General features: G+C 38.3%; 1 protein-coding gene and 1 long non-coding RNA gene across 4 annotated transcripts in view; one reads left to right on the forward strand and one right to left on the reverse strand.

Moving 5' to 3' along the window:
• Nucleotides 1–25,852, reverse strand: part of GABRB2 (gamma-aminobutyric acid type A receptor subunit beta2) — a 444,580-nt gene that overhangs the window by 312,057 nt on the left and 106,671 nt on the right. The window lies entirely within an intron of this gene.
• LOC147369829 (uncharacterized) lies at nucleotides 530–17,761 on the forward strand. The gene is made up of 3 exons (XR_015168579.1): nucleotides 530–615; nucleotides 1,971–2,035; nucleotides 17,529–17,761. It is a non-coding gene; the product is annotated as an uncharacterized LOC147369829 (long non-coding RNA).

The raw sequence follows: 25,852 nt of genomic DNA on the forward strand, positions 1-25,852 counted from the left end.
CTTGTAAAATCCCATGGACAGAGGAGCCTGGCAGCTACAGCCCATGCAGTTGCAGAGAGTCAGATATGACTAAGCTATTGAGCACTCACAAACTGGGGCTATGGTAGAAAGCTTACTTGACACATGAGTTATCTAGGAGGGGAACCCCAAACAGAGACTGCAGATGGAACACAGATGGCAGTGTTTGTCATATCTCATGGACCTAATAAATGGCAACCATTATATTTTACTCCACACACTGAGCCAGAAGAATGGTTTCTATTTTATTGTAATTTTCAGTTTGAGGGCAAAAATGGCAACCCACTCCAGTGTTCTTGCCTGGAGAATCCCAGGGACGGCGGAGCCTGGTGGGCTGCCGTCTAAGGGATCACACAGAGTCAGACACGAGTGAAGCGACTTAGCAGCAGCAGCAGTTGACTCTAGCTGCACCTGGCTGCTTGTTAGAATTACTGGAAATAATCATTTGTTTGGTCTGGGGATATGGCTGGGCAGCTGGAGTGTTTAATGCTCCCCAGGTGATTCTAATGTGCAGTGATGGTTGCAAACCACTGACCTAGAGGCTGCTTCAGGAGGATGACAACACCAAGCTCCACTCTGCATCTTGAACTACCTCAGGTAAGAATTCAAGTAAGTGGTGAAACTGCCAAAGGGCAGGTGCGAGTAGGCACACACTGCAGCGTTGAGAAACCTGAAAGATTCATCAAGGCCCTGTTTGCCCTACATTTTCTGTCATTTCGGTGTTAGTTTCTAACTGGCTCTGAACATTCTTTTATCCCTGGGATTGTAGCCCCCATTGCCTCTTTGCAGAACCAGTGACACCAAAAGCTAAAATTACCTTTTCAGGTTATTAAGAGGAACATCTCTGCATCACAAAACGTTTGTACATTTAATAACATCCTGGCACTCTGAAAAAGCCTATGTATTTCTGAAAGTGTCTGCTGGACTTGGAGGGGTATTTTACAGATGGACAGTTTGAGACTTCAGATCATCATGTTCTTCAACAAATGGTCCTCCTCCTTCCAATGTTGCTAGGAAAATCTTCCTAAGCCACCTCTTTATTATGTCATTCTTCAGTACAAAAACTTCAACTGTCTCCCTATGACTACAGGAAAAATTCCTTAAACATGGCTGTCAAGTCTCTTGACTATCTGGATCAGACACCATTTCTAGACATCTCAAACTTTTTTTCTTGCCCAAAACCTGTATTTTAGCCAAATGGTCTGTTAACTGTACCCTGAACTTCAGTTCAGTCAGTTCAGTTGCTCAGTCGTGTCTGACTCTTTGCGACCCCATGAATCGCAGGACACCAGGCCTCCCTGTCCACCACCAACTCCCGGAGTTCACTCAGACTCACTTCCATTGAGTCGGTGATGCCATCCAGCCATCTCATCCTCTGTCGTCCCCTTCTCCTCCTGCCCCCAATCCCTCCCAGCATCAGAGTTTTTGCCAATGAGTCAACTCTTCGCATGAAGTGGCCAAAGTACTGGAGTTTCAGCTTTAGCATCATTCCTTCCAAAGAAATCCCAGGGCTGATCTCCTTCAGAATGGACTGGTTGGATCTCCTTGCAGTCCAAGGGACTCTCAAGAGTCTTCTCCAACACAACAGTTCAAAAGCATCAATTCTTCGGCTCTCAGCTTTCTTTATAGTCCAACTCTCACATCTATACATGACCACTGGAAAAACCATAGCCCTGACTAGATGAACCTTTGTTGGCAAAGTAATGTCTCTGCTTTTCAATATGCTATCTAGGTTGGTCATAACTTTCCTTCCAAGGAGTAACCCTGAACTTACATTATGTTTTTTGCCCTCTATACCGGTGAGCAAATTTTGAATAGAATATGTATACAAGTCATTTGGGAATCTTGTTAAAGATTTAGTATTTATTAGTGAACACATTATTAGTGTTTGTGGGTCTGGGGTGGGATCACAGTGAGGCTCTGCATTTCTAACAAATTCCTGTGTATTGCAGAACTTGCTGATGCTAGAACCACACTTGGGTGGCAAGACTACACACAGAGGCCAGGAAAATCTCAGGTGAACTATGTCCTATTTAGTCCTCTTTGCTTGTCTCATTCCTACTTGTCTTCGATGACTATGTGACAGAGTGACTCAATGAGATCCTAATTTGCTTTATCTCCTCACAGTCCTTTCCCATTCTCCACCCATTTCACAAAGGTAGTATGACCCTCTGTGTCTTCCTGTGGTTTCAGGAGAGATTTCTGTTTCTGGGCTGAAAGAAAGGTGACTTCCAAGACACATCCTAGTCTGGGTTTTGCCTTCTTGAGGCATAAGCTATTGACAAGAATTCTGCTGGGTTTCCTGGGCAGGAGGAGATGGAAGCCCTTTGAGAAGAGCAGCAGTCAGGAGAGTCCCCTGTCTGTGAAGGGGATGGAGGTCTGAGGAAGTCACATGCCTGAGGGTATGGCTGAGTTTTGTATCTAGTGCACTGAAAGTCTAGCAACAGAGCTCTCAGCCTTGCCAGATGCAGGCACCCCAAGTTCAGCATATAAACTAGAGGATCTTAAGCACTGAAGGGGAGAAGCTGCTTCCTGTCCATTTTAAAACAAATTCACAGCCTTGGTACAAATGGCCAGAGGTGGAATAAAAATAACTGATATGATGTTCCACAGGCTAGGAAGCTGAGAAAAAAGATTTTAGGTTGACTTATGGAAAATAAATGGATACTTCCTTTAGGGCTGAATGTTTGAATCAAGTTTCATATGTGCTAAACTTATTTCCAATCCAGTCTCTTCCCTGGAGCCTGAGTTGATGTGTTTAAGGGTATGGTGGCAGAGACAAGAAGTCCTGACTTTGTAATTCTGATTGAATTCCTGATTTCAAATGGATATGAGCCCCAGAGTTCTCATTTGTAAAGCTGTGAGTCCCAGCACTCAGTTCATAGGAGGGTTGAGAGGGCTAGAAATATTAAATGTAGAGCATGTGGCATGTAGTGTCTGATTACTAAATGTTTGCTACTCTTATACCCACCCACTCCACTACTACTGTTATAACTACCATGAACACTTCTACTATAATCAAGGCAGCATTTTATCCTCACAGTTTAACATCAGCAACGTTCCTAAAACAATGCCATGCACATCATTTATTTGAGTATTATTCAGAATCCCCCTGCATAGCAACCAGGCTCTAAATAATAAACTTTGATCATGATGATGTCTATGAATTTATTACCTACTCTTGATAGTTATTTTTTTGTATCACTCAGTGCCGTATCTGTAGCATAAACTTGGAAGAAAGAAATTATTTTTTGTATCTCTTTGCAATCCATTAGTTTTTAGTATCTTGTAAATAGTAGATACTCAGCCAACATGTGGCAACTAGTTGTTGCAAACAGTGAGTTTTGATAGTTTAGGAGAAGCCTAGTTGACAGAAATGTTAGATATAATTTTAGCAATCTGGGATTAGAGAAGCACTGCATTTTACTCTATATTATCTCCATATTGCTTCAAACTTAATTATATCCAAAAGCAGCTTAAGTTTTGTTACTTGCCAAGTAGGCTAAATATTAGGGTTCATGCAGCTATGGAAACAAGAGCTGCTGCTGCTGCTGCTAAGTCGCTTCAGTCGTGTCCGACTCTGTGTGACCCCATAGATGGCAGCCCACTAGGCTCCTCTGTCCCTGGGATTCTTCAGGCAAGAACACTGGAGTGGGTTGCCATTTCCTTCTCCAATGCATGAAAGTGAAAAGTGAAAGTGAAGTCGCTCAGTCGTGTCCAACCCTCAGCGACCCCATGGACTGCAGCCTTCCAGGCTCCTCCATCCATGGGATTTTCCAGGCAAGAGTACTGGAGTGGGATGCCATTGCCTTCTCCAGGAAACAAGAGCAGAGATAAGCAAACCACTAAAGAGAATCACTTTTCCTTCATCTGTTATATAAATATTTTTGTCAGGCTTTTGAACCTAGAGTAACAAGGAAGAAATCATCATGCTCTTAATCAAATTAATAACTCGTATTTTTAAAGTAATACCCTCGTGTGTGTCAGCAAAACATAACAATTCTTTTGAATTCGGTTAGTCAGGGGTTAAATTTCTAGCAACAGAAACTTTACAGCTGCTGTCAGAAATACAGTAATTACTTTGGTCAACATTCTCCAAGAAACTCCAGCTGTCTTATCAAGTGCGCTTTGTCAGAAAGACTCCTTTCCTGTTAGGGGGCATGAATTGTAGAATAACTACCATGGAGCCAGTGAAAGAGTTGGAATAAAAAATATTTCCAAAGCCATATTGTGGCTTTTTTTTTTGGCTTGAATCTGACATTCTGTTCATATTTACTGTGCTTTTTAGACAACCTTCCACCAAATTTTATGGACTGAAGAAAATGAGAATCTGCAGAATTTTTTTCTTTGAAATTAAATCCATAGGAAATCATTGCTAACTACAGCCACCAATCAAAATCTCTACCCACCCAATGTAAACAAAAATGAAGATAGCAGTAATATATACCTTCATGCTTTAAGGTTTTGTCACCTTAATGTGATGACTCTCTCAACAGAAGCCTAGTTCTAGAGCTTGTCAGAAGTCAAGAATGGTTCATCTTCTCAGTGTAAATATTCAGGGAAATCCTCATTATTCATGGAGTTGAGTCATTCCGAGGTGACTTTTAGTTTATACAATTACTCATCCTGTCATTTTCCTTTTCCTCCTCTAGGGGAGGATTTAGCAAGGAAGAACCAGGGACCCGTTAAACTTACAATCAGGTGACAAGAAAAGGATATATGAGGAAAGAAAAGTAAATGTGTAGTGTGAATGGAACTGATTAAAGTACAATTAGAGACCAAACCCCATACTGTAGCACTTAGTGATGCTATGTTCCAGTAGAAAACTAGCACTGATTGTTATTTCCATTTCATCTAGAGCAAAATGCAAACTTCTTACCCTGACTTACCCACTATCATCAAGTGCCTGACTACTTTTTCAGTTCTATGTCATACTGATACTATGCTTTAGACACTCAAACATTTTGAATCCTCAGACTTAACCAAGCTTGTTCTTAATTTAGAGATTTTGCACTAGTTCCTTCTGCACGTGTTGCTGTTGCTGCTGCTGCTAAGTCGCTTCAGTTGTGTCCGACTCTGTGTGACCCCATAGACAGCAGTCCACCAGGCTCCTCGGTCCCTGGGATTCTCCAGGCAAAAACACTGGAGCGGGTTGCCATTTCCTTCTCCAATGCAAGAAAGTGAAAAGTGAAAGTGAAGTCACTCAGTCGTGCCTGACTCGTAGCGATCCCCATGGACCGCAGCCCACCAGGCTCCTCCATTCATGGGATTTTCCAGGCAAGAGTACTGAAGTGGGGTGCCATTGCCTTCTCCGCTGCATGTGCTATCACCCCTTAATTTTATTTATATGGCTGGCTCCTGCCTCTCATTAAAATTGCAGCTTAAATGCCTCATCCTCCCAGAGGTCTCCTTTCCTCACCATACATAAGGTCGTCATTCACTAGCTTTCTATCTGTTTTAATTATCTTAACACTTAACATTTCCTCCTGTTCTTACCCATTTTATTATCATCTTCCTCCATGTGAAGGTAAACTCCATAGATGCAAGGTTCTGGTTGGTTTTGTTCATTCCAGTGTCCTTGGAAATTACAAAGCTGACAGGTATATTATGGATTCTCAACTAAAATTTTTGAAGGAATGAATGAATTTAAGAACAAGAAGTTACCATGTTTGCCAGAGGGGGAAGAGTAGGGGTAGAAATAGTTAGGGAGTTTGGGATCGACATGTACACACCAGTGTATTTAAAATGAAAAACTAACAGGGACCTACTGTATCGCACAGGGAACTCTACAATATTCTGTAATAATTTAAGTGGGGAAACAATTTGAAAAAATAGATACATATATTTGTATAACTGAATCACTTTGGTGCCTACCTGAAACTAATACAACATTATTAATCAAATATACTCCCATATTAAAAAATGTTTAAAGAAGAAGTTACATTAGGGATTTTTAGTCAAGGTATTATTAAATTAAAACCCATAGATTATGTGTAAGCCTGCCATTGCAGGAGACATAAGAGACATGAGTTCAATCCCTGGGTTTCGAGGGTCCCCTGGAGAAGGGCATGGCAACCCACTCCAGTATTCTTGCCTGGAAAACCCCATGGATGGAGGAGCCTGATAGTCTGCAGTCCATGGGGTCGCTACAAGTCAGGCACGACTGAACGACTTCACTTTCAGTTTTCACTTTCATGCATTGGAGAAGGAAATGGCAAGAATCCCAGGGACAGAGGAGCCTGATGGGCTTCCATCTATGGGGTCACACAGAGTCGGACACGACTGAAGTGACTTAGCAGCAGCAGCAGTGTTATTAGTAGAAAACTCTTTGTTTCTTAGCCATGGATAGAGGAGGCTGGTGGGCTACAGCCCACAAGGTCACAAGGAGTCGGACATGAGTGAAGCAATTTAGCACACGTGCTCGCACACATGCAACTTTGCATGGATAATATAGTACTTTTTTCTGAAGAGAAGCCATGGTTTTTAGCAGAAATTAAAAGTCTGACCCTCTGTCTCAAGTCTTGAGTTCCCCAGAAGTGGTTCTGAGATGAGGATTCATGTGGAAGTGATGCATTGGGAAATGTCTCCAAGAAAAACAGGTTGTGAAGTGAGGAAGTGAGGCTGGGAATGGAAGAGGGCCAAGCAGGGGTTAGCTATCAAAGCATGTCTACTAGGGGTACTGTTGGATTCACTTTATAGGAGAGCTCTGGAGATTGCATAACCTTCACTCAGAGCTGTGCTTATCAGTGCCTAAGAAGCAGGAACATTTATACTCTGCATCCCTAGTCATCAGCTCATGGCTTCCTGAGGCAGAGGTGGGGGTTATAGTTTTGACTTCCTCAGTTTGCAGATAAAGCTTTCTTAGGGAAACTGAAGGCAGTCTTCCAATGAAGAGAGGAAAGTTCTAGCTGTTGAGAGTAAAAAAAGACTAGAATCTGATGTTCATGAAAGTGGTAAAGAGTTCATAGAGGTATAGGTGGAACGCTGACTGTGTCGGCTGTACCTCCTTTGAAAGAAAAAAATGCTTAAGAATTACCAATCTAGTCTAATTTCCTTCATTTAAAATAAGGCCTCCTGAGGTAAGGTTCTTTTCCAACAGTTATGTAATTAATTGGCGAAATTTATTTGGGTCAGATCCAAGGTCTTCCAGTTACCAGCTAATTCACCAACTATTAATTTTTCACATTTCAAATTAAGATGCTTTTTAAAAAATCTCTGTACAAAAAAAAAAAAAAAGATACAGAGAATACAAAGATGAATAAATTACTGCTCCTGTTCTTAGTGATTTTATAGCCTAGCAGGAGATAAAAGATGCATATAAACAAGCAAAATTATAAATTATTATATAAGAAAGAATACATTCTTCAGATCAGATCAGATCAGATCAGTTGCTCAGTCGTGTCCGACTCTTTGCAACCCCATGAATCGCAGCACGCCAGGCCTCCCTGTCCATCACCAACTCCAGGAGTTCACTGAGACTCACGTCCATCGAGTCAGTGATGCCATCCAGCCATCTCATCCTCTGTTGTCCCCTTCTCCTCTTGCTCCCAATCCCTCCCAGCATCAGAGTCTTTTCCAATGAGTCAACTCTTCGCATGAAGTGGCCAAAGTACTGGAGTTTCAGCTTTAGCATCATTCCTTCCAAAGAAATCCCAGGGCTGATCTCCTTCAGAATGGACTGGTTGGATCTCCTTGCAGTCCAAGGCACTCTCAAGAGTCTTCTCCAACACCACAGTTCAAAAGCGTCAATTCTTCAGTGCTCAGCCTTCTTCACAGTCCAACTCTCACATCCATACATGACCACAGGAAAAACCATAGCCTTGACTAGACGAACCTTTGTTGACAAAGTAATGTCTCTGCTTTTCAATATGCTATCTAGGTTGGTCATAACTTTCCTTCCAAGGGTAAGCGTCTTTTAATTTCATGGCTGCAGTCACCATCTGTAGTGATTTTGGAGCCCAGAAAAATAAAGTCTGACACTGTTTCCTCTGTTTCCCGAACTATTTCCCATGAAGTGGTGGGACCGGATGCCATGATCTTCATTTTCTGAATATATTCTTAGGGAAACTCAAAACAGAGAGTAATCACTTTCAGTTTAGGGATGTGGGAAAGTTGACATTGAGGCATTTGATCTTGGTGTATCATTCTTCTTATAAGAAAATACACTCATTCAAAGGTAGGGCTGGGAATAAGTTGGTGAATGAAAAAGGCAAAGTATTTATTCTCATATAATTTACATTCTAATTTGGTAAGATAATAACCAGGAAGAGTAACAAATATCAAAGAGTGATAAGAATTATACAATAAAGGCTATGAAAGAAGAAAAGTTGAGGCTATCTTAGATGGAACGATTAGGGAAAGTCTCTGACATTTGAAATTTGAATTGAGACCAGAAGGATGAAAAGTGTCAGAACCAAGGAGAAAAACACTTAAGTGAGAAAAGAAAACCCAGCAAAATGAAGGGCAAAACCCCTGGGGCATGGAAAAAAGTTTGTAATACTTTAAGAAATTAACGAAGAGTAATTGTGAACTTCAGGATCAAAGGGTAACCTGGCTTGAGATTAGTTTAGAGAGACTGGCAGAACATTGTAGACGAGAGTAAGGAATTTGCATTTTAAGAGCAGTGGTTAAACATGACATTGCCTTATGTTTCAAACTTATAGTACTATTTGTACCAGCTATAAAACTTGGAATCTGAAATTAAAAATATTTACATTCTCAAAAAGGAAGGAGCTGGGTATAAATCTAAGAAAATATGCACAAGATCTGTAGGAAGAAAACTAAAATTATACTGATGAAAGAAGATCTCAATGAGTGGAAATGTATGTTCATAGATTGGAAGACTCAGTGTTGTCAAGATGTCAGTTCTTTCCAACTTGATATATAGATTAAACCCTCTCCCAATCTAAATTCTAGCAAGCTATTTTGCAGATATTGACAAACTGATTCTAAAATTTATACATAGATATAAAAGATATGGAATAGCCAACTGAAGAAGCAAATTTGGATGAATAAACTACTCTACTTCTAAATTAACTATGAAGCTACATTAAACACAGCACTTTATTTGGGGGTAAAGAATAGCCATACAAATCAATGTGACCAAAAAAAAAAAAAAGCTTAGGAAAATACCCACACAAACTGAGTTATTTTTAACAAATGCACAAGACAATTCAATGAAGAAAGGATTTTCTTTTCAAGGAATAGTGCTGGAAAGATAGTTATTTCACCAGCGGAGCTGAAAAAAAATTTTTTGGAAGTCCAAATAAAAATATGAGCCTAAATACAACATTATAAAGCAACTAAACTCCAATAAAAATTGACTTAAAAATATAAGCCTAATCACAAATATTATACCTTACACAAAAATGAATTTATAATAGATCATATATATAAATGTAAAATGAACAACAATAAAAAGCAGAGACAAAAACACAGGAGAACATCTATGTGCCATTGAGTTTGGTGATGACCTTTTAGATACAACACTAAAAACATATTCAGGAAAGAAAAAAAGATGGTATGTTAAACTTTATTAAAATATTTTAATCTGTGAAAAGACATAGATGAGCTTATAGGAGCCCTTTTTCTAATACTATTCTTCAAATAAAAGGAGCCAAGACTCTTGGAAGAAAAGCATGATTCTCTGGGGTACTTATGGACTGGGGTACATATATACACGGTGAGACTGGAGCATACTGTGGTGCGAGAAAGTAAGGAAGCACTCAAAGCAAAACAGAACAGAATAAAATGCCGTACACAACTGCAGAGTACAGCAAGGGCACAGAAGCCAGCTGGAAGAACTCCCAATTGACAAAGCTACCTGGAGACTCCCATGGAGGGAAGAACCTGGTAGGCTACAGTCCATGGGGTCACAAAGAGTTGGACACGACTGAGTGACTTCAGAGCAGTTTGAGGAGCAAAATAAATAATATAGTATTGGGTTATAGCATAAAGTATAAAGTAAATGAGTCCATATTTATATATAAATGATTTAATAAATAAATGGAGAAGAGCAAAATTTCCTCTGCAGAAAAATTCCAAATAAGTTTTGTAGAAACTCCCCTAAAGGGAGTGAGCATAACTCTCCACCCCATAAGTGTGAGCTGTGCACATGACTTCCTTCCAAAGAGTGCCTTATGGAAAGAAGGAAAAGAATAGTTTATAGGAAAAAGCTGACAAGCACCACCTCAACCGAGTGATCACGTTTTGTATCCATGGTGATGTCATGTTGGTAGCATGAACTCTTCCTGTGATGGAATGGAATGGCACCTTATCTCTGTAGCAATTTTCCCAAAACCCCATAACTCCATTTTGGTCATCAAAGAAGAGACCCCCAATTCAGAGATACTCTAATAAAAATATGCCCCTCTGCTGCTCTTGAAAACACTCAAACCCATTAAAAACAGGGACAAGTCTGAAAACTGTCACAGTCTAAAGAGACCTAAGGAAACATAGCAAGTGAATGCACTATGGCATTCTGGATGGAGTCCTGGAATAGAGAGACAACATTAAGTAAAATCTAAGAATATCTCACGGAGAAGGCAATGGCACCCCACTCCAGTACTCTTGCCTGGAAAATCCCATGGACAGAGGAGCCTGGTAGGCTGCAGTCCATGGGGTCGCTGAGGGTCGGACACAACTGAACAACTTCACTTTCACTTTTCACTTTCATGCATTGGAGAAGGAAATGGCAACCCACTCCAGTGTTCTTGCCTGGAGAATCCCAGGGACGGGGAAGCCTGGTGGGCTGCCGTCTATGGGGTTGCACAGAGTCAGACACGACTGAAGCGACTTAGCAGCAGTAGCAGCAGCAAGAATATCTCAATGAAGTATGAACTTCAGGTAATAATAAGTATCAACATTGGTTTATTATTGTGACAAAAAGATCACATAAATGTTAAGATTTTAATAACAGCGTAAGTTGGGGTTGGGGTATATAGGAACTCATTTTACTATTTTCAAATTTTTCTGTAAATATGACTATTCTAAAACAAGATTTTAACTGAAAAATTACTGTGATGTAATTTAAAAAAAATGGGAAATAACTCAAGAGCCCATTAGCAGTAAAATAGATAAATCAGGTCCAGCAGCAGCAGCATGCTTACAATGGACTATTAAACTGCACTAAAAATAACACACTTCTCATGTATGCAACAACATGAATGCTTTTCAAAAATACTATGGTGAAGAAAGAAGCCAGAATCAAGAGTACATAGTGCATGGTTTAATTTATATAAGAGTCCAAGTGGAAGAAATCAAAATATTGATTTCCTTTGAGGGATGCAGATTGGAAGAGGTGAAGAGAGAAATTTCTGGAGTTCTGAAAATGTTCTGTATCACAGTTTTGGTAATAGTTACATGAAGTATATATTTATCAAATTCATTGAATTGTATTTTTATTATCTGTGCCTTTCGTGGCATGTAAATTTTACTTCAAACCACCTACATGATGATTTTAAAAATACTTGGCCACTGTGGGGAGAATGAATTTTAGTAAGTTAGAGTAGTATCAAGGAAATCATTTAGGAGTCTAATGTGGAATTCTGAAGGAAAAAATGAGTGATAGATGATGAGAGAAATAGATGAATTGGGGATATATTTTAGAGCTGGAAGCACCAAGGACATACTGTTTTATGAAATGTGGACAGCTAGAAATTCTTGTGGAGTGAGCCTTGGATTTAATCAGCAGAGCCAGATATGAATTTCAGCTCTGCTACTTCTCAACTGAGTGATCACACATAAATAGCTTCATGTATTTGGGTCTTTAATATCTCATCTTTGAAGTGAGCTAATTGGAATTATCTTACCTTGGTTTCAGTTTCCAGAAACAATCAAGTGAAGTAATTTGTATATAAACAGTTTATAAATTATAGTGTATTATAGATATTGTAGTTATTAAATACACTGCATAATAAATGTGGCAGTACTGGAAAATGTATCATAGGTACTTTAATCATCAACCGTGAGCAATAAAATACCCTAACTTAATAAATAGCTCTACTTCTCTAGGTGAATAGTACTAATAAGAATCTCAAATTTAGACTTTAAGAATCCCAAACTACAGGTTAGAAAACAAAGCTTGGATACCTGGTAAGAGATCAAGGTTGCAGTACTGAGAAAACAGAGCTGTGTAGTTTGTTACAAGAGTCTTTAAAATTCCATACACAGTTCTTCGTGCAACACAATGGCACCTCAAGCTCAGTGTAGTTTGCATTTGTTTGCAAATAAGCACAGATATGCATTGTTATATCTTCAAAACAACTTAGCTGGGGCTATGCCACTCTGACTCTGTGCTCAGAACTCTCATGATAAGTCCAAGATGACAGCCAATCAAATGGTACCCTACTAAGGTTTCCTAGGCAACTGACACACAGCTAAAGAAACAAATTGCACATAGTTGAGAAGAAAAATATTGCAGCAATTTCACCTTACTGATATTTTTCTTTATACATATATATATATATATATATATATGGACCAATTTTGGAAAAACAGAGCATGAGAGCCAGAATAGCAATGAGAAAAAGGACCAGAATGCCCTTGTTGTTTGAACCTACAAATACTATTGTCTTCTGAAATACAGTTGTAGATGATAATATTGAAAATAGTGTGATTTCAAATATTTTTTTGACTTCCTGGAAAAGATTTTGGGGATAGCGTTCTTATTCTGTCCTCATTCTAACTTGAGATTTGGATATTGTTTTTGTATAAAGATCAGATTGGGTGGGATTGGGAAACATATTTTTGCTTCTTAATTCACAGGATATAGAACATACTCAAGACACAGTAGGCTCTCAATAAATATGATTGCATCAATAAAGAAACAGCAAGGAACTTTCTGATTCTCTAATGTCCTTGTTCTATACTCATCTCAAGGAACACTCAAGATCAGTTCAACGGATGATGAGCAAGCACTGGATTTAGAAGGCAAAGGAACAGTAGTCTTTGGCCACTTCCTCTTTCAGATTTGCCTTCCCTTTCTGCATATCTATTACATAATCACTATCTTCCAGCTAAAGTCTAAGTAGATGAAATGAACCCCTGCCTCTCACCTTTGTGTTCCAATGTGTGGAGTTAGCACCTTGAGAAAAGAGGAACCTAAGTAATTAAGTCATTAAACAAAGACATATTAAGTCCTCAAGATGTGCCACATGCTGGAAATGCTGACTGATTTCATGATTTTGAACAAATACTTAATAACCAAGAACTCACTGTATATAAGGTCTAGCGAAATACGGCAGACTTTTAGAGCTGCAGAGAACTATGTTGGCATGTGACTAGATTCAGGATCTCTAAACCCTTGAACACTGTCTTATCAGCAACCAGGAAAGGAGACTAGAAACTGAGTGATACACAGAAAACAAGCCAGATAAATGGATTTTCTTTATTAGCTAGACTTTAAATCCTGCCTATTTGATCTCTTGCCCTGATATTCAAAATATGAGCCTCTAGAATTTCAGAATTAACTCCAAAATCTAGACTAGAGGAAGGTTTAAGTATCCAGAATATACAGTTGGTAGATGGGGAATCCTATCTGCTTGTTTACCCCTGCATCTTGAGTACCAAGCACGGAAGCTGAGCTTAGTAAACTTTTACTGAGTGGAAGAAGTCCTTTCCGATTTTCTGTCCCAGGACCCATCTTAGCAGACCACAGGATAGAGTATGAATACCTGAGAGGAAGCCTTGACCCTCCTGGAGAGATTAGATGAAGTCACTAAGATTCAGGAGTCATTTATTCTAATTCTCTCACTGAATGAATACACATAATGAATTCCAAGGAAGGTAATGTTTGCTGAAGGTCATATGTCTACTTAGTGGGAGAATTTCTGAGTTTCTTCTATCTGCCTACTGTATCACAGAAGGAATTAATGGACTGTCGGATGATGAACCTCAGGGTAGTTCCTTTCAAAGGAAACACCTGTATTCTTAACCTTCTAGAGGGCAGAATCTAGACCACTAAGAGTAAATGTCTGCAGAGTAATGATAATAAAAAAGTAATGCTATTAAAATAAATTCATACTTAGGCTTTTAAATCATACTACATTTCCAGATGGTCTGTAGATTCCATTTTTGAAAATTTTCTGTGTATGTACACGTGGAAAAAACTGCATAGAGTGATCTATAGTGAATGCTATCGGAGATCTCTGAGTGTTAGAATTTTATGCATCTCATGGCTTCCCAGGTGGCTGGGTAAAGAATCCTCCTGGAAGATCCCCTGGAAGAGGAAATGACAAACCACTCCAGTATTCTTGCCTGGGAAATCCCATGGACAGAGGACCCTGGTGGGCTACAGTCCACAGGGTCACAAAAGAGTCAAACACAACTGAGCACGAGCACACAGTACCCAGTTATTGAACAATGAGAGTTATTCCATGACCATTTTAGCTAACATATTCATCATTAGGTTTAAGACAAATATATAAATGTACAATGTTAGACATAAAGATATCAGAGTTTGTGTATAAATATAATGCTTGGAATATGGTAGATATTTAACACATTTTTTTTAGTTTGTTATAAATTTTATGTTTTAAAAGTTGTTTTTTTTTTTGATGTGGACCATTTTTATTGTCTTCATTAAATTTGTAACACATATTGCTTCTGTTTTATGGTGTATCAGGGGCTAGGGTGGTTTGCCCCTGAGGCTTGTAGGATCTTAGCTCCCTGACCAAGGATCAAACCTGCATTTCCTGCATTGGAAGGTGAAGTCATAATCACTGGGCCACCAAGGAAGTCCAGTTTTGAATGCATTATTTATAATTTATGGATATATAACCATACTAGCAGTAGAACTCTTTTGACTACTTGATAAATTATTATATAGTTCAGATAATTTGAAATGGACCAATTCAGATTTTTGTCTATATGATGAAAGCATTAATTGTAAATTTTCCCCTCCTAATTGGAGTTTATACTTTATAATGAAATGGCTTATGCTATCTAGAATTATGTTGCTTCCAGAGTTTGGGTTTAATGAAAATCTCATATCTTTTATATGGCTTCAGGCATACATCTGAAGATATCCCAAGCTGAATTATTTGAAAAAGAAAGCAGGGCTGCAAATGAAAAGAAAGGCAGTCTTGCTTCTCTTAGAATGATACACTTCACCAAAGAAAAATCACTGAAGTCATTACATCCTTGATTATTGTTTTAAAACTGTCAAAATAGTCACTTCCAAATATCCTCTGTCTTCTCCTGCTTGTGGATAGCCAAAGATATATGGGGGTAGAGGGGAATGACAGAAAAAAAAAAAAAGTCCTGCCCAATACAGCTATTCTGAGATGGTTCTCTCAGGTGGTTAATCACTGGGATTAATTAGTAGCAGATACTGTGAGAACTTGTATTTTTTCCTTGATTCTTAGTCTTACATCACCAGGTATTTTCTAAAATCAGGCTGAACTCATCCATAAATTAAGTCTTGAAGCTTGCCCCTGAGGGAAGAATCCTCACAGGTATCCATCCCGACAGTGGGAGTCGTGCTCTGAATGCAGAGTAAAGCAGTGACTCGAAAATACATTTGTTCCCACCCACACCTTCTCCCACTGACAAATGCTGCGGCTCTCCAGGCCAGAATTCTACTTCAACAAATAGACTTACAAAAATAAAAGGAAAAGAAAGAAGGTGGGGGGGCCCAGAGAAGAAAAGCCTGTCGGAGATGGAACACCTGCATAAAATGGAATATTTAATTGTGCCCACACCCCCAAAAATAGTACTTTCCAGAGCAACTGAGAGTTGCTATCTCAAAACCAGTGCATGTGTCTAAAGAGGCCCATAGTTATCACATCTGGACATGGGTCTGATGGGCTATAAAATATGAAGAGGCTTGCTGTAACTGATTATCACAACCATTCTTTCATAACTCCTGATTCTCAGCCAGTTAAGAATGCTACCTACTTGCAGCCACCTCAGTCTGGAGCACCATATCAAGAAGCATGACTAGCATTTCATACATAACCACCCAGGTACCTGAGTTGGCATTCAACATCCTCATTCGTTTTCTAATGCACATTTTTGGGCCTGTGCTGGAACTATGTGGAGAAGGCATGGCAACCCGCTCCAGGACTCTTGCCTGGAAAATCCCATGGACAGAGGAGCCTGGTAGGCTGCAATCCATGGGGTTGCAAAGAGTTGGACACAACTGAGCGACTTCATTTTCACTTTTCACTTTCATGCATTGGAGAAGGAAATGGCAACCCACTCCAGGGTTCTTGCTTGGAGAATCCCAGGGACGGCAGAGCCTGGTGGGCTGCCATCTCTGGGGTTGCACAGAGTCGGACACGACTGACGTGACTTAGTAGCAGCAGCAGCAGCTGGAACCATGTAAAGGGGGCCAGGGGAATGAGGGGATGGGAGTAGCCACCGCCACATAAATATGGCCCATTCTTCTTTTGTGGGCATTATGGTTTCATTAATTCAATATTATATATAGTATGATTTATACATTTGTGATATTGTACAGAATACTTTTACATTTGACATAAAAAATAACAGAGCCTAGATATTTATCCTTATCTAATTCTTATATTTATTCTTATATAATCTTAACAATTGGCACCAGGTTTCAGAAGAATGGACAACTGTAAAACTAAATGTAAATTAAAGAGGTAATGTGCAAACCATCTAACTAAAAATGATATTGCCAGTTGGGTGTAGTACATGCTCAGGAACTATGCTAGTCACTCCATGAATGCCTTTGTTTTCCATTTTTCTCCCTCTGACTTGCTATCTGTAATTGTCATCAGGATTAGAAGCTGGGATATTTTTGGGATCACAGAAAGTCAACCTGAATCACAGTCTCCACGCAGAATGGAAGAACAGTCAGAGGGCTTCCAGGGAAAGAACCGCAAAGTCATTTTAAAAGCAGGACCTATTTGCAAGTTTTATCCCTTCTTTGAAGCATCAGGAATGATAGCTCTGGGCTATCTCTCAATAAAAAATAGATTCAATGCATATCACACAGGGACTTCTTAAGAGCTCAAACTGCTTTGCAATATCATATAATATTTTCACAGTCACAATATTTCTCTTTGAGATTATTTTTTAAGGGAGAAAAACAAATATTTAAGGGAGAGAGAAATTATTATCTGTTATTATAAAATAACCTAGACACTCAAGTATCTGATTCTCCAGCTTTCTGCTTCACTGGTCAAAGCATTTTAAGTGTAGATGATTGAAATCTCAAAATTACTTCTGTGTGTAAACACAAGATAACTGGGATAACAGTAAGTACATCATAACAAAATATAATTGACCACGTATTATGATAAGCATTTCATACTTATATAATTTTATAACAACTTGCTTGTGACAATGATTATATTTCTAATTCTTCTCCAAGTATCTCCTTCAAATATTTCCAGTGGTCCTCCAAGGTCTATGAGAAGATTACACTACTCTGCCCCCTTGAAGTTGAGTGAGGTCATGTGATTTTCTTTGGTTGGTGAAATGTATGCAGTTATAGGCAAGTCAGTAAATAATTACTTGCTCTCATTTTCTCTCTGCCTTAGTTATCAACAAAATTTTATGTGGCTGCTATTCTGTCAACAAAGTTCCAGAGTGAGAAGTAGGGGAGAGCTCCTCAAATGACCCACAGAAGACATTCAGCATGAATGAACGCGAAAAACAGAGCTTTGTTGTATAGGTCACTAAAATTTTGGAACTGTTTATCACCTGTCCTAGCCTATCCTAATTAATAGGGTATCAAGTACATATTATCTGCATTTTACTCATAAATAAAGACTCACATGAATATTCTAACTTGTTCAAGGTCAAGGTGTCAATAAAAGACAGAACTGTGATGTGAATAGTTCTTTCTGAATTTAGAGCCCAACTCTTTACCACTGAGCTTATTTCATGGACTTGAATTAGTGCTTGCAATACATTTACTTTTATGTGAACTTCCTTAGACTTAGTGGTTCTATAAAAGACTTGTTTGTGATACTGTTTCTTCAGAATATCTTTTTAAAGCTAAACCAAGATAATAAAAATACCTTCTATAGCTCTTTATGATTTACAAAGCATTTTCACAAAATGGTAACATTATATCATCACAATAAACCTGTGACTTAGAAAGGCAGGTATTAACTTGTTATTCCAGGTGAAGAAAATCACGACACAGGAAAGTTGATAGTTGACATGCTCAAGGTCAAACAGCTGGGCAAATTCTGGGACAAGAGTCTCAGAGTCATGAATTATTCTCTAATGACAACAGCAGGAGGGAGGTCTGAAGAGGTAGTGATCATTCCTGGCACAGTAGAGAGAAGCCTGTTGTTCAACTCAGCTCTGCAAACAATTTGCAATTTTATTTTGCAATCAGGATCATTGATAACATTTTCAAATCATTCTTCACTGCAATCAGTTCTAAAAATAGAACTGATTAACATTGCCATAAAAATAGTAGAACAATTCAGGCTTAGATTGCAAGATGATCACAATTAAAAAAGTAACTCAAACTAAGTCCTAGACCCAAAAGAAAATACTTTAATAGAGTTTATTTCTGATCCTTAAGCATCACTTTCCAAATGAGAGTTTATAAAAAAGAAACAAAATTGTAAAGAAAAATTACTGGATCTATGTGTAAAAGCAAACATATTCTGTATTTGAGAAATTATATTTTTGACAGTATAAACTGTTATTGCTATGCTATGCTAAGTCACTCGTGTCCGACTCTGTGCGACCCCATAGATGGCAACCCACCAGGCTCCCCCATCCCTGGGATTCTCCAGGCAAGAATACTGGAGTGGGTTGCCATTTCCTTCTCCAATGCATGAAAGTGAAAAGTGAAAGTGAAGTCGCTCAGTCGTGTCCAACTCTTAGCGACCCCATGGACTGCAGCCTACCAAGCTCCTCTGTCCATGGGATTTTCCAGGCAAGAGTACTGGAGTGGGGTGCCATCGCCTTCTCCATAAACTGTTATTAGGTGAACAAATTTGGATTTCTTTCAATTTCAAAACAGCAATTTGCTTCTCATTGTTGATTACAAATATTAATTTCTAACTTAATGAAATTATTGATCACTACTTAAGGATATGCTTAATTTAATGTTTATTTTAATAATTCCACATTATTTTTTGATTGTATGGCTAGAAGTAAGTTTATAGCCTTCAGTTACAAAAATGTGATTTTTTTAGGAAAAAATTCCAAAAGCACCACATGATCATAGGTAAATTTTAGCATGATAGTGCCTATTCTTTCTATGGACAGTTCACAAATTCATTTCTGTAAATGAATTTAGAAGGGAAATGAAGGTGTCTGTCTTCCCTGCCAGAAAGAAATGAGCAAGAGAGACAGTTTCACTTGGGTAAGTTTGCACAGCAAGTAGCTGAGCCAGGGAACTCAGAACTCCAAAGTATCAGTTCCTTAACATTGGATCTCACTACCTTAAAATGGTCAATAATCTATTAGTACACAATGGCTTACCAGACCATCATGAACGTTATCAAGGTGTAATCTGATAATGACAGAGGAAACAGGCCTGAATATTTCACATAGACCCACTCCAGTATTCTTGCCTGGAAAATTCCATGGACAGAGGAGCCCGGTAGGCTACAGTCCATGGGGTCACAAAGAGTCGGACACGACTGAGCAACTTCACTAACTTCACTTATTCCTTTTGCATTACCAGTGGAATTTCAAACGTCATCTGAAACCACAATCAGATTCGCTCCAGAGAGCAAAAACTCAGCTTCAAAGCACACATTTTCTAATTCTTTTGAAGGATGTTTGTATTCACATTTCAAGTGTCAGACACAATGCTAATTCTGCTTTTAGCTCGTCTCTGACGGAAGGATCATAATAATTCTGGAAAGTGCTCTGAACTCAAACATTTCAAGACTTTCCTCATCATTTTTAGCTTTGCAAATGCCTTAGTATTCGGGACTTTTGACTTTGCCTTTGACCTATTTTTAAATGATATTTTGATTCTTTGACTATATTATTAAATGTGTATATGTGTTTGAATCTATATAATCTCTATAGATTAATCTATGTTCATAACTGCATCTGTATCCACAAATATAACTCATCCATGTCCAAATATGCACATATATCTTTATTTAGACTATCTATAACTATAGAGTTTGTGCATGTATGCTAATTGCTTCAGTTGTGTCCAATTCTTTGCAACACTATGGACTGTAGCCCACCAGACTCTGCTGTCAAAGGGATTCTCCAGGCATGAATACTAGAGTGGGCTGCCATTTCCTTCTCCAGGGGATCTTCCTGACCCAGGGATAGAACCCATGTCTCTCACGTCTCCTGCACTGGCAGGTGGGTTATTTATCATTAGTACCACCTGAGAAGCCCTTAACTATAAAGCTATATGTTATCTACATAGAGAGATAAATGTATGGAAATCTGGATCTGTATAGACATATCTATAATTAAATCTATAGAAAATATAGATATAAATATGTACACACCTATACATATTTAATTATATAGGTGTAAAAGGAAAAAGTATAAATATTTGAAAAACTGGAAATAAATATTTTTAATTAAATAATTTCCATCTGCTGCTGCTGCTGCTAAGTTGCTTCAGTCGTGCCCAACTCTGTGCGGCTCCATAGACAGCAGCCCACCAGGCTCTTCTGTCCATGGGATTCTCCAGGCAAGAATACTGCAGTGGGTTGCCATTTCCTTCTTCAATTCATGCATGCATGCATGCTGAGTCGCTTAAGTTGTGTCCGACTCTGTGCGACCCCATAGACAGCAGCCCTTCAGGCCCCTCTGTCCACAGGATTCTCCAGGCAAGAATATTGGAGTGGGTTGTCATTTCCTTCTCCTAATTTCCATCTACCAAAGCCTATTTCAAATACTAAATCCTTCCAAAAAGTCTCCCCTCCAAATCAGAAGCTGGAATCAAGATTGCCAGGAGAAACATCAACAGCCTCAGATATACAGATGACACCACTCTAATGACAGAAAGTGAAGAGGAACTAAAGAGCCTCTTGATGAGGGCAAAAGAGGAGAGTGAAAAAACTGCTTTAACGCTCAATGTTCAAAAAACTAAGATCATGGCATCCAGTCCCATCACTTCATGGCAAATCGATGGTGAAAAAGTAGAAGCAGTGACAGATTTTGTTTTCCTGGGCTCCAAAATCACTGCTGGTGGTGACTGCAGCCATGAAATTAAAAGATGCTTGCTCCTGGGAAGGAAAGCTATGACAAACCTAGATAGTGTATTAAAAAGCAGAGATGTCACTTTGCTGACAAAGGTCCATATAGTCAAAGCTATGGTTTTTCCAGTAGTCAGGTTTAGATGTGAAATTTGGACCATAAAGAAGCCTGAGTGTCAAAGAATTGATGCTTTCAAACTGTGGTGCTGGAGAAGACTCTTGAGAGTCTCTTGGACAGTAAGGAGATCCAACCAGTCAATCCTAAAGGAAATCAACCCTGAGTATTCATTGGGAGGACTATGCTGAAGCTCCAATACTTTTGCCCCCTGATACAAAGTGCTAATGCATTGGAAAAGACCCTGATGCTGGGAAAGATTGAAGGCAAAAGGAGAAGAGGGTAGCAGAAGATGAGATGGTTAGATAGCATCACCGACTCAATGAACCTGAATCTGAGCAAACTCCAGGAGATACTGAAGGGTAGGGAAGCCTGGTGTACTGCAGTCCATGGGGTCTCAAAGAGTCAGACACGACTTAGCAACTGAACAACAGCCATATGAAAACTGTTATTGCCTCCTTTGAACCCCTCGACAACATACTCTTCTTATGAAAATTTCTCAATAATTCTTAGAATAATAAGAGTTTTCATATGTTGATGTGCCAGACACTATCTAATTAACCCAGTCTCCAACTCAAGCCTGAGAAATAGCTTTTATTCTCTTCTTTTGAAGGTGGAGAAGTTGAGATAGAAAGACTGATATTTCCAGGCTCAAGTAACAAAGTGTAGAAGAGGAAGTTGAACTAAGATGTAACTGACTTCATGTGTGATTTAGTCTCCTTTATTTATTAATTTCAAAATATTTATTGAGCCTTGCTATGTGCAATAGTCCATATAAATTCCAACCATTTGGTGAACTATGAACTATACACATATGAGACAAACTCCAAGTTTACTAGCTAGGTTAAAATAATTGAGTAGAGATTTCAGAGTCTGGGGATGGTGTGTGGAGATTGAATTCAGCAGATTAGCAGCCTGATAATAGAACACAAAATAAATCCTTTTCATAAGAGCATAGTAAAATCCAGAGTCTCTATAACAAATGACTGACAATATTTGGGATATAACCCAAAGTATAATATATACACACATATATATGTATACATATATACAATCAATGGAGACTCACCCAAGATGACCCAGAATTTGGAATTAGCAAACATTTTCTAGTAGCTATTATAACTATAGATGTAAGGGAAAATAAGGTCATAAAGATTGAAAAGCTAGAAAATGTCACCAGAAAACTATGAACTATAAAAAGAATCAAATGTAAATTTGAGGACTAAAAAATATAATGTCTAATGTAAACAATTTACTGGATACCTTTCATAGCCTATTTAAGCTGACAGGAGAAAGAACAGGTGACAGTAAATCAATAGACATTTTTCAAATTGAAAAACAGAGGGGAAAAACATTGAAAAATGATGAGCATGGACTCAGAGATTTGTGGAGAAATATGGAGATGCCTCACATATATGTAAATTGGAGGCTTAGGGCTACAGGAGAGAGAAAATGGGACAGAAAAAAATTTTTCCAAAATTTGAATAAAGGCAGAAGTTAAATTATTTTAAAAGCTCATTAGCAAACCTCAAGAAGGACGAATAAAATGCAAACTTCATTTGACACGTTACTGTCGAACTATTGAAAAACAAAGATGAAGAGAAAAATCTCAGTACGGAGAAAATGATGCATTATATACAAGAGAACAATGACAAATTGTTGCTAAATTCTCATCAGAAACAATGGTGTAAAGAAGACAGAAGATAATTCATTTAAAGTTCTAAGAGAAGAAAAATCTGTCACTCAGAAATTTATATTCAAGAAAAATGTCACTCCAGAATGAAGGAGAAATAACAATATTTTAAAAAACATATTCATATAGCTGCAGACCTGCACAAAAAAAAATACTGAAGGAAGTTCTGGCTGAAGACAAATAATCCTAGATGAGACTTGATGTTCAGAAAAGAATGGAGATTACTCTGAATAGTAAATACGTACATAGAAAAATAATATATTTCTCCTAAGAGCTCAAATATCAATAACCTCAGATATGCAGATGACACCACCCTTATGGCAGAAAGTGAAGAGGAACTCAAAAGCCTCTTGATGAAAGTGAAAGTGGAGAGTGAAAAAGTTGGCTTAAAGCTCAACATTCAGAAAACGAAGATCATGGCATCCGGTCCCACCACTTCATGGGAAGTAGTTGGGGAAACAGTGTCAGACTTTATTTTTCTGGGCTCTAAAATCACTACAGATGGTGACTGCAGCCATGAAATTAAAAGATGCTTACTCCTTGGAAGGAAAGTTATGACCAACCTAGATAGCATATTCAAAAGCAGAGACATTACTTTGCCAACAAATGTTCATCTAGTCAAGGCTATGGTTTTTCCTGTGGTCATGTATGAATGTGAGAGTTGGACTGTGAAGAAGGCTGAGCGCTGAAGAATTGATGCTTTTGAACTGTGGTGTTGGAGAAGACTCTTGAGAGTCCCTTGGACTGCAAGGAGATCCAACCAGTCCATTCTGAAGGAGCTCAGCCCTGGGATTTCTTTGGAAGGAATGATGCTAAAGCTGAAACTCCAGTACTTTGGCCACTTCATGTGAAGAGTTGACTCATTGGAAAAGACTCTGATGCTGGGAGGGATTGGGGGCAGGAGGAGAAGGGGACGACAGAGGATGAGATGGCTGGATGGCATCACTGACTCGATGGACTTGAGTCTCAGTGAACTCCTGGAGTTGGTGATGGACAGGGAGGCCTGGAGTGCTGCGATTCATGGGGTCGCAAAGAGTCGGACATGACTGAGAGACTGATCTGATCCGATCTGATCTGAAGAGTTCAAAATCTACATACTGTTTAAACTGAAATTATAGTAGTGTATTGTGGGCTGTATAACAAACGTAGACATAATATACAGGACAACTTACAGAAATGGGAAATAAAGTCATATGATTTGTGGATCTTTCATTTTACATAAACCAGCACAATATTTCGTCTAGTTAGAGTGTAGAATGTTTAAGATGTAAATTTCAATGTCTAGAGGAAACACTGAAAACCAATAATGAAATGAGGAATAGCTAAAAAGCCAATAGAGAAATTGAGATAGAATTTTAGGAGGTATTCAAATCAAAAGAAGGAAAAAAAGAAGGGACAGGGGGAAAAAAATAAAAGATGGGACATGCAGAAAATGAATAGAAAAACAGTTGGCCTAAATCAAACCATATTATAATTACATTAAATGTTGATGGATTAAACATGCCCATTAAAGACATAGATTATCTGGCTAAATTTAAAAAAGAATACTGGACTTGTGTTTTCTATAAGAATTGCATATTGAATATGAAGACACAGGTCAGTTGAAAGTGAAAAAAAAAAAAAAAAAGGAAAAAGATAGACCTTGCAGACACTAATTACAAGACGGCTAGACTAGGTATATTACTATCAGATAAAGTAAACCTTGTTATAGTGGTGCATCACCATCCATGAAGTGAGAGTGTTTTCAATTATAAAAGGGTCAGTTTGTTGGCAAGACATAAAAATCCTAATACCTATACAGAGCATCAAAACAGGTAAAGCAAAATTTGACTGAATTAAAGGGAGAAACAGATAAATACATTTAGAGATTAACACTCCCTCTCAGTAACTGAAAAAAAGTCAAAAGAACTAGTAAAGGCAAGAAGATCTAAATAAGACTATGAAACAGTCTGACTCAAGTAACATATTTAGAATTTCAGTGACTATATTATCTAAAAACCATAGAATTAAATTAGAAGTCAATGACAATGAGTTATCTAGGAAATTTCCAAATATTTGAAAATACAGCAACACTGTTAAGAAAATTAAAAAGTAAGTCACAGATTGGGGAAAATACTGACAAAATACATACCTGATGAGATATGTATATCCAGAAAATAGAAAGAGCCTCTAAAATGCAGGAATAAGTAGACCACTGAATTAAAAGGAGGCAAAGTGTATGAACATGTGAGTTGCCATTTTGTGCACAAAAATGTAGTCAGCATTATTAGTTATCAGGGAAATGTAAATTAAACCACTGAGACATGATACACACCAGCCAGAATGAGTAGTTTTAAAAGACGAAGAACTCCAAATGCTGATGAGCATTTGGAGTAACTAGAACTCTCATATATTATCAGTGTGAGAATAAAATGTTACCACCACCACTTTGGCAAAAAAAGCTTGGTTTCGTAAAAGACTGAACAAACATCTACTATTTTCATCAATTCTGCTTCTAAATATTTACCCAAGAGAAATGATAATATGTTCCACAAAAAGACTTCCAGAGAAGTATTCACAGCATCTTTGTTCACAACAGCTAAAAATTGAAAACAGTCTGGGAATCCATCAGCAGGAAAGTGATTTAAACACAAACACACATATACATGTACCCATGCTTAAGCAAAACTGGTGTTTATATATTCAGTTTCAGCATTAAGAAGAAAGGAACTGATACATTCAAACACCATGTATCTCAAAACAATATGTTGAGTAAAAGACTTACCCAAAAGAGTACATGCTAAATGATTTAATTTATCTGAAATTCTGAAGCAAGTGAAATTAATCATGATGAAAAATAATAAGAACAGGCTTTGCCTCTAAGAATGACAGGGAACAGATTGACTAAGAAGGGGGCATGGGGAACTT

The sequence above is a fragment of the Bos grunniens genome, chromosome 7 (assembly GCF_055505025.1).
Source record: "Bos grunniens cultivar Pamir isolate PY7600 chromosome 7, Bosgru_T2T1.0, whole genome shotgun sequence".
Lineage (NCBI taxonomy): Eukaryota > Metazoa > Chordata > Mammalia > Artiodactyla > Bovidae > Bos > Bos grunniens.